We start from the raw sequence: 18,092 nt of genomic DNA on the forward strand, positions 1-18,092 counted from the left end.
TTTCATAAAGCAAATAACCACATTCTTGATATGGGTGCTCAGATTTATAAATTCCCATTTCCACCCACAAAACATTCTCAAAATAGAGCATAGGTTTACAAACTCATTCTCGAAATTATATTACTCAATCAACAAAGATTTATTGTTTATGTGATATGTTAAGATACTTTTCCAGGTACTCTAATGGTCAAAAAGTCCTCAAATACTTTTTCAACAGTCTAGTTAAAGGAATACAGCAAATAAGCTTTACCAGAAACCAAAAAACATAAATGAAAATGCATTAAAAGATGTACAGTGCATAAGATCTATGGGAATTCAAAGTAGGCATAAATCATACGGGATCAAAATAGTCAAATACAGCAGATATGGATTGACTTCCCCAACTCTTTCCAAATGCCTCCTAGAATACCAAGCCAAAGTTACAACCTGCAATGCTCAGACACCTTTGCAGCTGTGGGTTCTGGATATGGTCTAGGTGCTGCCAAAGAGCTGCACTAACTTGAGAAGTAAGTCCCATTGAAGAAGCAATCACACATAGAGCTGGACTATTCTTGCTAAAGCAGTGGCATAAGTGTGGGGTTCTGGGGTAACACTGGTTGAAGTTCTCATGTCCTTTCCTAAGTATCATGGGTGCAAAGTGGCATGAGGTTGTGACAATGGGATTTGCACTACATTCTTATATCTCCTGACTGCTGTGGTTACCAGATGCTGTGCAGCATCCAAACCTGGTTTTCATACCCTCGCTGGGGATTCTGTAAGCTATTTAATACGTGTGAATAAATCTCTCTGCTTAAACTAGCTAAAAGGAATCCAACAACCCTGTTACATAAAGTCAGGGAAGACTACAAAAAACAAGGCATTTGGGCTAAGCATTTGAAAACTGGATAGGATCTGAATATTGAAAAAGAGAAGAGGAAATTCCAGGAGACAAGAGACAAAAAAGAAATGGGGAGAAAAGACATGTGGAAAATAGAGTAGTCAATGACACTGGAGTAGAGAGTTCATATCAAAAAGTTGCAGAAATAAGATGGAAGGAGAGGTCAAGCTCAGATTACCCCCTTGATCTATACCTGACAAACTAACATGGGCTGCTGGCTCTTACCCTAAGTCCAACATAAATGGTGCTAAAGAAAGGTAGATAGGATGTACAGCCATCAAACTAGAAAACAAAATTGATCTAAAACTGGAAAGTATTAAAGGAGGAAATAACAGACAATAAGTAAAAGGCATAAATAAGAGCGAGCTCCTAATCAAACTCTAATTATAACCCAGAGGCACAAAATCATAAATGTTAGAAATGTGAAGTCAGAACCAGATTCCCTGAGCTTGTGTCCTAACTTCTGGCTGTACCATTTCCTTGTGGTGTAAACCTGAACAAGTTCCTTAGCCTAATTGTGCCTCAGTTTCCTCATTAATAAAAAGATATTTTATCTACCTCATAAGGTTAAGGATTAAGTGCATGAGGATTAAGTGTGCCACTATATATCAAGTTCTTGGAACCATGTCTGGGATGCAGTAATTGCTACATAATTGTTATTATAATTAATACATAGATATAAAAAAATACATAAATTATTACACTAAAATTCAGCTCATCAATTAAAGAACTTGTTGCTCAGATCAGATTAAAGAGACAAGACAACCATTTTCTCCATTTAAAATTTATATTTACAAGAGCCAAATTAGGGAAACAGCCCAAGTGTCCATCAACTGATGAACACATAAAGAAGAACTGGGATATATAAACAATGGAATAATACCCAACCATAAAAAAGAATGAAATCTTGCCATTTGTAACGAGTATTATGCTAAGAGAGTATTATGCTAAGTGAACTAAGTCAGTCAAAGAAAGACAAATACCATATGATTTCACTCATATGTGGACTTTAAGAAACAAATGAGCAAGGGGGAAAAAGAGAGAGAGAGAGGCAAACCAAGAACAGACTCTTAAGTATAGAGAACAACTGATGGTGACCAGAGGGGAGGGAGGTAGGTGGGGAGATGAGTGACATAGGTGATGGGGATGAAGGAGTGCACTTGCTGTGATGAGCACCAGGTGCTGTGTGGAAGTGCTGAATCACTATATTGTACACCTGAAACTAATACTACACTGTATGGTAACTAACTGGAATTATTTTTTTTGAGAGAGAGTGTGTGCGTGCATGCAAGTCAGGGGAGGGGCAGAGGGAGAGGGAGAGAGAGAGAATCTAAAGCAGGCTCCATGCCCAGAGCAGAGCTCAATGCAGGGCCTAACCTCAAGACCCTGAGATCATGACCTGAGCTGAAATCAAGAGTCAGAAGCTTAACCGATTGAGCCACCCAGGTGCCCCATTAACTAACTGGAATTTAAATAAAAACTTTTGTGTAAGACTGATGAATCACAGACCTGTACCTCTGAAACAAATAATACATTATATGTTTAAAAAAAAAGATAGCAGGAAGGGAAAAATGAAGGGGGGAAATCGGAGAGGGAGACAAACCATGAGAGACTATGGACTCTGAGAAACAAACTGAGGGTTCTAGAGGGGGATGGGTTAGCCTGGTGATGGGTATTAAGGAGGGCATGTACTGCATGGAGCACTGGGTGTTATACGCAAACAATGAATCATGGAACACTACATCAAAAAGTAATGAGGTAATGTATGGTGACTAACAATATAATAAAATAAAATTTTAAAAATACTTAAAAATAAGTAAATAAATAAAGATTGAAACAGAGATAAAAAATAAAAATAGATCATAAACCTATGCATCTGACATTACAGCTTATCAAAGAGATTTAACAGTCCTTTTAGTGATAAATCAAGTTGTCCAAAATTAGCATACATAGAATATCTAAACAGCATGACTAAGTTTGAAATATTAAATATATGAAGAATCTTATACCTACCAAACATAAAAATATGATTTTTAAACATATATATATTTACCAAAATTGACCAGTAACAAAGAGACCACATAGTAATCCTCAATAAATTATACAGAAAACCTGTATAGACTGTTTATCACAACAAAGTAGACGTGGAAATCATTAACAAAAATGTTAGCTAAAAAAAAAATAGGCCATATGTCTAGAAACAAAAACACCACAAGTATATCTTTTTTTTTTAAGATTTTATTTATTTGATAGAAGGAGAAACAGCAAGAGAGGGAACACAAGCAGGGGGAGTGGGAGAGGGAGAAGCAGGCTTCCCACAGAACAGGGAGCCCAACGCGGGACTCGATCCCAGGACCCTGGGACCATGACCTGAGCCGAAGGCAGACGCTTAACGACTGAGCCAGCCAGGCACCCCCCCACTAAATATATCTTATTGGAGGAAGAAATTATGTGAAATTTTGAAGTACTTAAAACTGAATAATAAAAATGCTTCATGTAAATATCTATGTGATAAAACAAATGGAATACTCAAAATGAAATGTATAATTCCAAATATATTTACCAGAAAATAAGAGACAAAAAAATAAATCACTGAAGTGTACTAAGAGTACATGTAAATGTAGGGCTTATTTGTACTAAAAGCTTTTCTCCGTAGTTTTAATTCAACGCAGAGAGATTTAAGGAGACATAAAAACTTAATTTCTCCTTATCAAAGATCTTAATTTATGTTCTTCTGGGGACTGGCAAAATCATGTTCCTAGAGTATTTCTTTTCTATCATTCTATCAAGGCCTGGTGATATGACTAATTTTGCCCACACCCTGCTTCTTATCTAGCAACAAGGCACCAGCTGCAAGATTCAGTACCAGCTCCTCAGCTTCCACTTGCCAAGGTCCTTAGGATTCTTGCCCCAAGGCATCTGTGCCAGAAACCTTGATGAAATCACCTGACTTCTTCCCACGCAGCCCCAGACATGCAACACTTACACAAACTTGTCATGTCTTTCTATTCTCCTGGTCTTTTTATTTCCCCTCATTCTTTTCCAAATATTGATTTGGAAATATTAGTGATTAATACAATAAATTATCTAGTTACCACTTGTGACATTTCCTCCTTTCTTCAAAAATTAAAAAATATATAAAATATGACTAAATGCTCTGGCGATAGATGTGTATATATTTACATATACATATATACATTAGAGACATATATACATTGGAGAGACAGAAAGAGTACACTTAGTCCTTTTTTTGCTCTAAGTTCTAAGGATACAGGAAAAAAAAAAAAGATGACAAATATATCCCTACCCTGGGACTTGACAGTCTTGTTGGGGGCAAAAACAAAATAAGTGTATCATATAGTAGGATGATATTGAGGAAAAATGTAGAGCAAGTGATGGATAAAGAGTACCAAAGAGTGTGAGAGAGATGGGTGGCAATGATTAGAGGACAGATTTAGAGCTTAATTCTGATTCCAGTCAGGAGAAGGGACAGTAGCATCGTTCTCTAATCAGCCAACACCAGAACCTCCATCACTGTAGATTCCTCCTTTCCTTCATCCTTACTCCCATCAAGGGATCCACCAATTTCTTTAGTTTTTTTTTTTATTATTATTTCTAATGTCTTTGCAACCCCTTTCTTTTTTTTTTTTTTAAAGATTTTATTTATTTATTTGAGAGACAGAGAGAATGAGAGAGAAAGCACATGAGATGGGGGGAGGGTCAGAGGGAGAAGCAGACTCCCTGCCGAGCAGGGAGCCCGATGCGGGACTCGATCCAGGGACTCCAGGATCATGACCTGAGCCGAAGGCAGTCGCTTAACCAACTGAGCCACCCAGGCGCCCTGCAACCCCTTTCTCCTCCTCATTCCCCAAATGTGGATGCCTTTGTCCTCCTTCCTCTCCCCAAGACCCTACCCACACCTCTGCCCATCCAGGAGTCTCCCAGGAGCATTGGCCTGGGCCTGTCTCCCTGGTGTCTGCATTCCATCTTATCAGCAATTTTTCTGGAGCACTTAGCATCACTGCTGTGAACTCTTGCTATGAATTCTTGGCTGTTTGAGTACAAAGGAAAATCTCAGTTAGTAATACTTTAAGTATGAAATTTTCTTTGTATCAGAGTACATGAATGAGAAGAAAAAAAACAAATTTATAAACTATTAAAGCTATGCCACAAAGGTCCACAGAGCCTCCTAGAAAATCAGGAATTTCATCATGTGGCTTCTGAAGCCTCTGCTTCCTCATCTATGGAATGGGGGTAAATAATCCCTGCTTCATAGAATTGTTAGGACTGAGCAGAATTAAGTCCTCAGCATGTGCCTAGTACATAGTAAATCAACTGATGTTTCTATTGTCCCTATCATTTCAGATGTGAGGTTTCTCTTCTTTGACCTCTTGGTAATCCTTCTCCCTGTGTTCACGTTCCCACAGTTACCCTAAATTCCCTCCCTCCACCACTCCTTATATTAAAGTTTACAAAGCAGGTCTGCTATCACTCATTTGTACTTGACCAGTAGTGTGATTCTAATTTATTGGGGATAAATGTCAGTGAGTCACCTCAACCACTATTTGCATTTTAAAATTGCAGTCTAATTTCAGAAGATCTTCTACCTCACAGAGTAAGTTGGGAGAAATATGGGCGGTTAAAGGGGTTCAGAGTGAGCTTTCAGGACCTCTCCTTCCCACTTCCCTAATATGGATAATTAAGGGTTCACCCATTTGCAGCCTTGGAAAGCTGCCCTTATGCCCTTTCCAGAATCTAACATTCAGCCCCCTGAGAGTCCCTCCTCACTTTTCCCCTCCTATTGTGAATCAGCTGAATATGGGTTTCAATCGCAGTATGCCCAGAGTTCTGGACACTGTAGGAGACACCTTCCCTTTTGAGAAATGCAAGACATATACAATTTGCATCTTTTCTCAGGAAGAACACAGCTACAGAAATGTCTGTGTGTGATGCTATTATAAATGGTATCCCAGGCTTCTTTGAACTTGGGTTTCTCACAATAAATGAATATTCAGTATCAAGTTTATCAAGGTCCCTCTTTTGGTGTGAATTTGAGAAGCTCAAACCCAAGACCCAGGAGCTGACAATTCCCATAGAAGAAACAGCCAAACGAATGTCTTCTAAATCTGCTCATGGAGCCAAAGCCAGGATGGAGCTCCAGGTACGCTATCAGTGCGAAGCCAAATCTTGTTCTGACTCCACATTTTTACAACAATAGTAAGATGATGAAATACATTTAGGATTCATTACATAGTAGGGCCTGGTCTCCCCACTCCAAATACAAGTACTTTGAGGGAAGAATGAGTTTCCTGTGTGTCCCATCAACCCTTAGCACCTTGTACATGACACAGACTTTGTCACCACTGGTTAGTTAATGTACCCAAATATAAAAGCAGTGTTTTTCCACACTCCACATCCCATCAGACATTGTTTGAGGATGGGCCCCTAATGGGAGGGGGCAATCTCCTGGTGTCTTCAGCTCTTTAGTTTTGGTATCATGCACATGATGAAAAGAAATTGTACAGTGTCATCACATGGCCGGCTGGAAGGAATTCCAATGTTAGCAGCAACAACCAAAAAAAGAATACAATAAAGTTCTGAGACTAATATATAGTGTCTTTTATTGAAAGGGACAAACTCATGAAAAGTCTCTACCATTTGTGCAAGCTTTTCCTTATAAATCACTGATGGGAAACATGAGATTGTAAATTACTTCAAGCTGATGGGGCCAATTTTTAGTGCTGTCAATTACCAGAGACTCTGGATTAACAATACTGAGACATGTGTGAGCAAGTTAACCCTCTGTGGAGCTGCCAGTGGTGAAACCAATCCTGAGGGAAGAGCCACCAAGAAATGGGATTATTAGCTACACAGGCAAGAAAAGAAAATGTTTAGTGAAGAAGAAAAAAAAATTATTTTAGAGAAATCACCTGAGCAACAAAATTTCTTGCTTTCTTTTAGCAGCTTTAAAGATAGACTGTAATAAGCACCAAGCAGCCAAGCAGCTGAGGCTTGTTATTCTCAGCTGCATCTAATCGCACACCTGTTCACACTCATTAACCCTTAATGTCTGATAGCATTTCCATAATTTCCATGGAAGCTGGCATTTTCTCCTCACCTCAGTAATGAACTGCGCAGGGTGTGCAGCTGAAGAGAAAGCCAGTGAGCGCCTGGGGATGATAAGCCCATCCAGAGTCCAGACGTTCCTAGCTGCACAGGAGGTGGGTGCCCTGGTCCATGGGACACCCAGGTAAAAAGAAAGACCCTTTCTGTCCAGTGGCCCCAGGAGACTGCAGTTTAGCACCACTTCTTGCTGAGCCAAGGGCGAGAGCTTTTTCCTCACCTAATAAAATGCATTCTCATTACAGGCTTGACATTATTTACAGATAAACGACATTCCCATTATTTAATTTTCTCCCTGGAAGCCTAACCCACACTGACAGTAATCGTGTTTAGCAGGGTGTCCAAATTAACTGGGACCTGACAGTTTCAAATGACCTGCACAGTCTAATAAATTCTTGCACCAAAATTATGAGAATTAAACACAAAATCTCAAAGATATTCAGAGCCACGAGGGGTGATATTGAGGAGGGAGGCACAGATACAGTAGAAGTTATTTCTGTAATGCACTTCTTGCAATTTCCCTGACTCAGTCACTCGATATTTTTAAACATTGATTTTGCTCTAATGCTGTCCTTGCTTATATACTTCTCTGTCAGTGTTCTTACAGACCAGTTAGTGTTAGCTTCTAGAGAAGGCCTGACATCTGTGGGAATGTCAGGAAAACTCTGGGCACTGGCTAGGGCTCAGAAAAGTCTTCAGTGCCTGATGTTGGAAACACCCTCCACTGGGGCTCAGTGCCCTGACTGCTCTCTCTCTCTCTCCTCTTTCTTATTCTTTTCCTACCTGTAACAGAGAAAAGCAGAAAAGAAATGTCTCCAAGAGAAGCTGATTTTGGTCACCAGTGGGGAAGCTTTGCCAGGGCTGCAACATAATTCTGAGAAAACCTGCACTCCACTTTTGGCTCAGAACCAAAATGTGCCTCCTCCCTGAATCCCCAGCTGAGCGGCATTTGGGAGGGAGACACCTGGAAGGGACAGGCTGCATTCCCAGCCAGCTGACCTGGGAAACAGTGCCTCAACCTGCCCACAAAGCTCCCTCATGCTCAGAGGGCACGTGCTATTTTTAATTCCGTCTTAGACATGTCTACTTATGTATCTGTCTTGAGAACTGTCCTGGGAAGCAGAGGGCTTTCTCTGCTCACATCACATTCTCAGACTTCACACAGGGCTAGCACAGAGTAAGCACTTAAGGGATGTCTTTTGAGTAAACAAGCAAATGTGCCGGTCTATGGATTCCCTTCCTCCGTGTTCTTCTGTCCCTCAGGCTTCACTTTGGCCCTTTATGATTCCCTTTTCCCTTCATCCTCACCTGGCAATCTGATTTTACCTGAATGAAAATGCTGGGGAGGGAGCAGAGATTACCTTGGGAGCTTATCACAGAAACTCTTCATGTTGGTGCCAATAGACACAAATTCAAGGGCAGTTCAAGTTCCATGCTTCAATGGTCCCATGATTTGCATTTAAATTATTATTATTAGTACTATTAATAGTACTGCTATTAAACTAGTTCCCCAGATTTCATGAGGAAAAGAATTAGATCTCCTATCACTCTACTAAATGCTTCCAAGTTTAACTCATGAGAGCCAGTTCAAAACAAGAGATTGATCTGAAAGACCCAGTAAATATTTGGGATGTTGTAGTAAATTAGAGGGGACACTGTAATGCCACCTTTTTCTGCTAAAAACTCCCCCCCCGAACTTAGTTCATCCTCAGCATCTATAAACAGATGCAAATGGTTTGGGGCCCTTCGTTGCCATAATTTAATTTTACACAGGATTCACCTACTTCTACATCTTACTCCTCCCCAAATGCAGCAGCTATAGCTGCTTTGAAGCCCTTGAATGGGGATGGAGCTCATACACCATAAGTTTCCTTAGGAGGACATTGAATTGCAAATTGTGTATCACACTGAAAGAGTGAGAAATTGTTCATTACAGACTTCTCAAATAGGGGCCTTCTAGAAAGAGTTAGAATGGGAGAAGGAGCCTCTAGAAAGTTTCTCTTCTGTGCTTATGAGCCACCCCTGTCTTCAGTGGCAGTTCAGAAGCCCACTTGACCTTAGACCGTAGAGGAAGCTTGGAGGTGGTGTGGGAGGAGGGGCTGGGAGGCTGAGAAGAATCTCCCAACCCTCCCAACCCCAGAGAAGAGACCCAGCAGCCATTCAGGGCCTCTCCCCAGTGTGACCCCTGCCAAGGTCCTCTTCCTGAAGACATACCCTGGACTCTACTGGCAACTGTGAGCACTGTGGAATGAGCTGTGGGGGGGAAAAACAGTGAAGAGGAAAGACGTGGAAGGGATATTTAAAAATAAAAAGTGAAGAATTAAAAAGGAACAATGGAATAAGAGCAAAATAAGAGGGATAAAACTTGGGAAAGCTCTGGTGGGAATCTACAATACCAACATAGAGACATCTGGAGGAAGACACTGCTCCATCTCATTACGTGAAAAACTCCTGTGGTTTCTAGCAGCTAGATGTAAGTTTCATCAGTAAGCTTCTCTTGTTTCCACTGCTATCCCCCAAGTCAACTCACTTGGACTATAAAATAGCCATATAAGCTGCCTTCCTACCTTCCAGCTGTGGCCCTCAAACTGTTTTACATGGCAAGCCTTCTGATTGTCTAATTATTCTATCTAGAATTATACATAATTTTACCCAGTTATTCCCTAATTAAGACCCATTAATGGGACACACCTCCCACAATCCAAACACAGATCAGAAATAAAACTAAAACCATTAATGAAGCTGTAAAAACAGGATAAATTTCTGTATGAACCAGAAATAGAAGAGAAACACAAGTCAGTGTGCTCTGCCGAAGCTGGAGCCTGCTGGATGTCCATTCTGGAAGGAGGCTGTGGCAGTCTGAAGTTTAGGTCCAGTGGGGAATAAAGAGTATAAAATCACTCCACTCAAGCATGGGGATCTAGGCCGGCATTACTTAACAGCTACCACTGTACTCCCAGTACCCTCAAAAACAGAAACGGAAGAAACTAGAAGGTGTAACTAACCATCCCCTGAGGGCTAGAATTTTTAGTAAGCTACAAGCCCGGGAAGAAAAAAGATAGAAATGCAGTCTCTAGTCAAGTCAGGCAGCAAGCCATGATACTGTCCCCAATACCACTGTGGGACAGGAACCCTGTAAGGCCAGGTTTAGGGCGCGGAGTCCTGAGCAACTGGGCAAAGGGAACCACAAAACCACTGGCCTAGGAGGGGTAAACACAAAAAGAAACAGAAGAAAAACAAAAGCCTCCCACACAAAATAAGCCTGCAAAGCAAAATTCCAAAACAGAGGAATAAATCTAATACTGAGATAGACAGCCAACAAAATCAACATTCAAAACATGAACGTGCCCCATAGGAAATTAAGTTTGTGGAACCATGTGCCAAACTTTAAAATAGATGTTTGAATTGTCCAATGAGATAAATGACTAACTTCCATTTTAAATGAGTGGAAATTTTTTAAATAGAAACAGAAATAAATGAACAATATAAAAGCACTGAGTTAAAAAGCTGAATAAATGAGATATGTCCAGCCCTGACACAGAGAAGGAGTGCATTGCAAGGAATGTTCCCTGAATGTGCCACAGAAAGATTAAATGCAATTAAGATACACAGAGAATGGACTGAGCAGCTCTAAATACCCAAAGGGAGTTCTCAGGGAAATGCAACCACTATTCAAAATTAAAAATTGTCCAAATTTGAAGAAAGACTTCAGATGAATCTTCAGGTGGAAAGTACATTCCAAGTACCAACCAGGATAAATAATGGTAAAGCCATTCCCAGAACCATCATAGGTTCAGTAAACCTGAACATGAAGAATAAAAAGAAAATGTTTACAGCTACAAGAGAGAAGACAGATTATCTACAAAGGAACTGTAGTTAGAATTACACCAAAACTTCTCATTAGCAACAATAGTTGACAGAAGACAATGGAATTATATTTTCAACTTGAGAAAAATTAGGAACTGTCAAACTCCAATTTCATACCCAGAAAAACTATAACTCAAGATTCAAGGGTGAAAAATATGTATTCAGACATAGAAAAATGAAGACTTAAGTACCTACAGACCCTCACTTAAGAAATATTAAAATATTATTTCAGGAAAAAGTAAAAAAAAGAACTCAGAATATATAGATAATTTAAAAATGAAAGGTAACCGGAGAAAAAGATAAAATGTTTTGGTAAATCTAACTATTAACAGAAAAAAAAAAAACTTTTTTCAAAGGAAACTAGAAACAAAGATAAGATACATAGAATATTCTACAGATGGTTGATATGTGCTAAGGACCACATCACATTCAGGGGCAGGATAGACATATTATGTTAGAAAAATGTATAATTCAAGATGTTGGTTTAAAAGGTTAAGAATAACTGGCAAAAGAATGGAAACAAAATGTGCAGCTTCTGAGATGGAGCTTGGGAAGATGGCAGAGTAGGAGGACCATGACCTCAGCCCGACCCACATTTACTAGATATCATCCACATCCAAATCAGTAAACAGGAGAGTGATCCAAAGACTGGCAGAACAAACTCCACAACTAAATATAGAGAAGAAACTACATCTAAAATGTTAGGAAGGTCAGAAAGACAGGGAGAGACTACCCACAGGAGGAATAGGGCTACATGCATGGAGAGGACAGAGAAACAGATCCTCACACCAGGGACAAACAGACCCTCACACCCTCACATGGGGAAGACTAATCTCTACAGCATTTGGCTTTAAAAATCAGAGGGGCTGAATTCCATGAGTATTTAAAACCAGATGGACTTGGAACCTGGAGTTTAAAAGTCAGCTGACTCGGTACTGGGTAAGCCAGGAGGGTGATAGCCAGGTCTCTGCCTTTAAAGAGACAGCAGTCTGCACAGAAAGGCAACATAAAAATGGCAGTTTACACAAAGCCAAGGGCAAACAGGAGACAGATCTGTTCATACTGATTTCAGAGCATGTTGGGGTACGTCTCCGAAAATGAGAACACTGACAGGAATCATTTTCTTCCTCAGCCCCCCAGCATAAACATGAGCCACCTGAGGTAGGTGGCACTGCAGAGACACTTGCTGTCTAAACTGCTAGCAGTGCACCATGCCCATGAGTTCTCCTGCCCACTCCAAGCCTGTTAGCCTCAGCCCTGGGCTCAAAGCAAATTTTGTTAAAGCTGCATGTGCACCCCACCCAGCATCAGGTGCACATCTGCCAACAGGCAACACACCAGCCTCCAGACAGTGAACAGTCCCAGCCCCACTCTGCAGTTACCACTCTGCACCACACCCAACCTCATGCCCCTCACTGCCTGTGCACACGGCCCTCAGCCATTCACTTTGGGGAATCTAAGACTAATGGCCCACTACAAATTCTGCTAACGATGCCATCCTGCTTCCAAGTTCCCTGGCAGACATGCCATCCCAAAACTTGCCTGCCTGGGTCCCACTAACATCAGAGGGCAAGCACAGCCCACAACAGGCAGAAAGTCAGTGCAAATGACTGCACTGAAAGGAAAAGTGATTCAGACACAACAACAGGGTGTAAGCAACACACATGGGATACTCTTCTGAAGTGTCAGATTCTGGTGAACAGAGGACACTGCACTGCAGGGCACTCCAGGACCTCTTCTTCATAAAGTCACTACTTTCAAGAGCAGAAGACATCACTGACTTTCCTAACACACACACACACACACACACACACACAAACAGACACAGAAAGGCAGACAAATGAGGAGACAGAGAAATTTATCGCAAATGAAAGAACAGGACACTGACATGGCCAGAAATGTAAGCAAAACATATATAAGTAACATGACTGATAGAAATTTAAAGCAATGATCATAAATATACCCACTGGACTTGAGAAAGAGTGGAAGGCATGAGCAAGATCCTTAATACAGAGATAAGGAATAACGTATCAGAGATAAAGAGCTCCATAAATGAAATGAGAAACATGCTCAATGGAATAAACAGGATGGAAGAAGCAGAGGAATGAATTAGTACCTAAAAGACAGAGTAATGGAAAGTAATCAAGCTAAACAGAAGAGAGAAAAGAGAATTACGCAAAATGAGAATAGACAGGGAAGTCAGTGACCCCATCAAATGTAATAACATTCATATTATAGGAGACCCAGAAGAAGAAGACAGAAAAAGGGGGCAGAAAATTTATTTGAAGAAATAATAGCTGAAAACTTCCCTAATCTGGGGAAAGACACAAATATCCAGATCCAAGAATCACAAAGAACTCCCATCAAAATCAGCAAAAGCAGACCCACATCAAGACATACTATAATTAAATTGGTAAAATATAGTAACAAAAAAAAATTTTAAAGCAATAGACAAAAGAAGAAAGTAACTTACAAGGGAAAACCCATAAGGCTAGCAGGAGATCTTTCAACAGAAACTTTACAGGCCAGAAGGGAGTGAAATGATATATCCAAAGGGCTGAAAAGAAAAAAAAAATTTTTTTTCCTTTTTTCCTGCAAGGAAGAGTCCCCTGTAGGACTCTGAGTGGAAAGGAAAGACCAAATGTGACAGTATAAAGTAGAAATTACAAAGCCATTAAAAATGAATACTGCTGTAAAAAATCAGTCAAGGAATTCACCAAAAAAGGATATGATATAATAACATCTACCTAAAACATGGGGAGGAAAGGAAAAAAGAATGGGTTCAAACTTAAATGACTATGAACTGAATATAGACACCCACCAGGAGTGCCCAGAGAAGCATCTGCCTTTGACTCAGGTCTTGATCCCACGGTCCTGGGATTGAGCCCCACATTGGGCTCCCTGTTCAGTGGGGAGCCTGCTTCTCCCTATCCCTCTGCTGCTCCCCCTGTTTGTGCTCTCTCTCTCTGTCAAATAAGTAAAATTTAAAAAAAAAGACTCCACCAAAAAATTGTTAGAACTGAAAAAGGAATTCAATAAAGTCATAGGATACATAATCAATGTACAGAAATCCATTCCATTTCTTTTTTCTTTCTTTTTTTTTATTATGTTCAGTTAGCCATTGTATAGTACATCATTAGTTTTTGATGTAGTGTTCAATGATTCACTAGTTGCATATAACACCCAGTGCTCATCGCAACATGTGCCTTCCTAAATACCCATCACCCCGCTACCCCATCCCCGCACCCCCCTTCCCTCTGAAACCCTCAGATTGTTTCCCAGATTTCATAGTCTCCCATGGTTCATCTCCCTCTCTGATTTCTCCCCCTTCAATTTTCCCTCCCTTCCACTATGGTCCTCCGTGCTATTCCTTATGTTCCACATATGAGTGAAACCATATGATAATTGTCTTTCTCTGCTTGACTTATTTCACTTAGCATAATCCCCTCCAGTTCCATCCATGTTGATGCAAATGGTGGATATTTATCCTTTCTGATGGCTGAAAAATATTCCATTGTATATATGTACCACATCTTCTTTATCCATTCATCGGTTGAAGGGCATCTCAGCTCCTTCCACACTTTGGCTATTGTGGACATTGCTGCTATGAACATTGGAGTGCATTGCCCCTTCTTTTCACTACATCTATATCTTTGGGGTAAATATCTAGTAGTGCAATTGCTGGGTCTTAGAGTAGTTCTATTTTTAACATCTTGAGGAACCTCCATACTGTTTTCCAGAGTGGCTGTACCAGCTTGCATTCCCACCAACAGTGTAAGACATTCAACATGATAGAGCAAATTAATAAAAGACAAGAACCATATGATCCTCTCAATTGATGCAGAAAAAGCATTTGACAAAATACATCATTCTGTCCTGATTAAAACTCTTCAAAATATAGGGATAGAGGGAATATACCTCATTATCATAAAATCCATCTATGAAAAGCCCACAGCAAATATCATTCTCAATGGGGAAAAACAGAGAGCTTTTCCCTTAAGGTCAGGAACATGACAGGGATGCCCACTCTCACCACTTTTGTTCAACATAGTACTAGAAGTCCTAGCTTCAGCAATCAGACAACAAAAAGAAATAGAAGGCATTCAAATTGACAAAGAAGAAGTCAAACTCTTTCTCTTCACAGATGACATGATACTTTATGTGGAAAACCCAAAAGACTCCACCCCAAATTACTAGAACTCATACAGCAATTCAGCAACGTGGCAGGATACAAAATCAGTGCACAAAAATCAGTGGCATTTCTATACACTAACATTGTGACTGAAGAAAAAGAAATTAAGGAATTGATTCCATTTACAATAGCACCAAAAACCATAAGGTACCTAGGAATAAACCTAACCAAAGTGGTAAAGGATCTATACTCTAGAAACTACAGAACACTTATGAAAGAAATTGAGGAAGACATAAAGAGATGGAAAAACTTTCCATGCTCATGGATTAGAAGAATAAACATTGTGAAAATGTCTATGCTGCCCAAGCAATCTACACTTTCAAAGCAATCCCTATCAAAATACCATCGACATTTTTCACAGAGCTGGAACAAACAATCCTAAAATTTGTATGGAACAAGAAAAGACCCTGAATCACCAGGGGATTGTTGAAATAGAAAACCAAAGCTGCAGGCATCACAATGCCTGACTTCAAACTATATTACAAAGATGTGATCATCAAGACAGCATGGTAGTGGCACAAAAACAGACATATAGACCAGTGGAACAGAATAGAGACCCCAGAAATGGACACTCAACTCTGATTCCTGACAAATCAGGAAAGAATATCCAATGAAAAAAAGTCTCTTCAATAAATGGTGCTGGGAAAATTGGACAGCCACATGCAGAAGAATGAAACTGGACCATCCATTCCATTTCTATACACCAATAATGAAGCAGCAGAAAGTGAATTTAAGTAAAATCCTATTAATAATTGCACAAAAAATAATAAGATACCTAGGAATAAACCTAACGAAAGAAGTGAAAGACGTACTCTGAAGATTATAAAACACTGATGAAAGAAACTGAAGATGACACAAAGAAATGGAGAAATATTCCATGCTCACAGAGTGTAAGAACAAATATTACTCAAGTGTCTATAATACTCAAAGCAATCTACACATTTAATGCAATGCTTATCAAAATATTAAAGCATCTGTCACAGAACTGGAAAAAACAATCCTAAAATTGTATGGAACCACAAAAGAGCCTGAATTGCCAAAGCAATCTTGAAAAAGAAAAAGCAAAGTTGGAGGCATCACAATTCCAGCCTTCAAGTTATATTACAAAGCCATAGTAACCAACAGAATGGTACTGGCCCGAAAATAGACACATAGGTCAAGAAATAGAATAGAAAACCCAGAAATAAACCCACAACTATATGGTCAAGTAATCTCAACGAAGCAGGGAGAAATATCCAATGGGAAAAGGACTGTCTCTTCAACAAATAGTGTTGGAAAAACTGGACAGCCACAAGCAAAAGAAGGAAACTGGGTCACTTTCTTATGCCATACAAAAAAATAAATTAAAAATGAATTAAAAACCTAAATACGAGACTTGAAATCATAAAAATCCTAGAAGAGAACGCAAGCTGTAACCTCACTGACATCAGCGACAGCAATGTTTTTCTCCCTCCTGAGGCAAGGGAAACAAAAGCAAAAATAAACTATTGGGACTACATCAAAATAAAAGCATGTGAACAGTGAAGGAAACAATCAACAAAACTAAAAGGTAACCTACAGAATGGGTGAAGATATTTGCAAATAACATATCTGATAAAGGGTTAGTATCCAAAATATATAGAGAACGTTTACAACTCAACACCCAAAAACTAAATAATCCAATTAAGAAATGGGCAGAAGACATAAACAGTCATGTCTCCAAAGAAGATGTACAGGTGGCCGACAGACACATAAGAACATGTTCATCATCACTTACCATCAGGGAAATGAAAATCAAAGCTACAATGAGACATCACCTCATACCTGTCAAGTTAAAATCAACAACATAAGAAACAACAAGTGTTGACGAAGATGTGGAGAAAAAGGAACCCTCTTACACAGTTGATGGGAATGCAAACTAGTGCAGCTACTGTGGAAAACAGCATGGAGGTTCCTCAGATCCAGCAATCTGACCCTATGATCCAGCAATTGCACTACTCAGTATTTTGGTATTTATCCAAAGAATGCAAATAATAAAATAATAATAATAATAATTCAAAGGGATGCATGCAGCCCTATGTTTATAGCAGCATTATTTACAATAGACAAACTGGGAAAGCAGCCTAAGTGTCCATCAATTGATGAATGAATAAAGAAGATGGGTATATATTTATATATATTATCTATATTATATATTTATATATATAATATTATTCAGTCATAAAAATGGTTGAAATCTTGCCATTCGCAATGACATGGATGGAGCTATAGAGTATAATGCTAAGCAAAGTAAGTCAAATATCATATGATTTCACTCATATGTGGAATTTAAGAAACAAACAAGCAAAGAGAAAAAGAGAGAGACAAACCAAAAAACAGACTCTTAACTACAGAAAACAAACTGATGGTTACCAGAGGGGAGATGGGTGGAGATAGGTGATGGGGATTAAGGAGGGCACTTGTGATGAACACAGGCTGATGTATGGAACTGTTGAATTGCTATATTGTACACCAGAAACTAATATAACACTGTATATTAACTGACTGAAATTAAATTAAAAACTTAAATTTAAAAAAAATAAAATAAAAATAAAAACTTAAAAAAAAGAAATGTGTAGCTTCCAAATCTATAAAGATTTAAAAGGGGGAATCTGTAAAACTTTATCAATCTAATAGAAAGTAGGAAAAGAAGCTGATAAGGAGTGATAGTCTAAAAAAGCTAAAAATAGGTTGGTAAAACAATATCAGTAATAATAATAAATGGGAAGGATTCACACATTTATTAAAAGAGATTATCTGATTTGCTTAAGAAAATAACTCCCACTATATGCTACTTTCAAGAGATGAAAGAGGAAAGAAGAAATGAAAAAAAGAAGAAAGAAAGAAAGAAAGAAAGAAAGAAGAAAGAAAGAAAGAAAAAAAGAAAGAAGAAAGAAGAAAGAAAGAAAGAAGAAAGAAAGAAAGAAAGAAAGAAAGAAAGAAAGAAAGAAAGAAAGAAAGAAAGAAAAAGGAAGGAGGGAAGGAAGGAAGGAAGGAAGAAAGAAAGAAAGAAAG

This window comes from Callorhinus ursinus, unplaced genomic scaffold (assembly GCF_003265705.2).
Source record: "Callorhinus ursinus isolate GAN/ISIS: 27379988/994484 unplaced genomic scaffold, GSC_fseal_2.0 scaffold62, whole genome shotgun sequence".
Taxonomy (NCBI): Eukaryota; Metazoa; Chordata; class Mammalia; order Carnivora; family Otariidae; genus Callorhinus; species Callorhinus ursinus.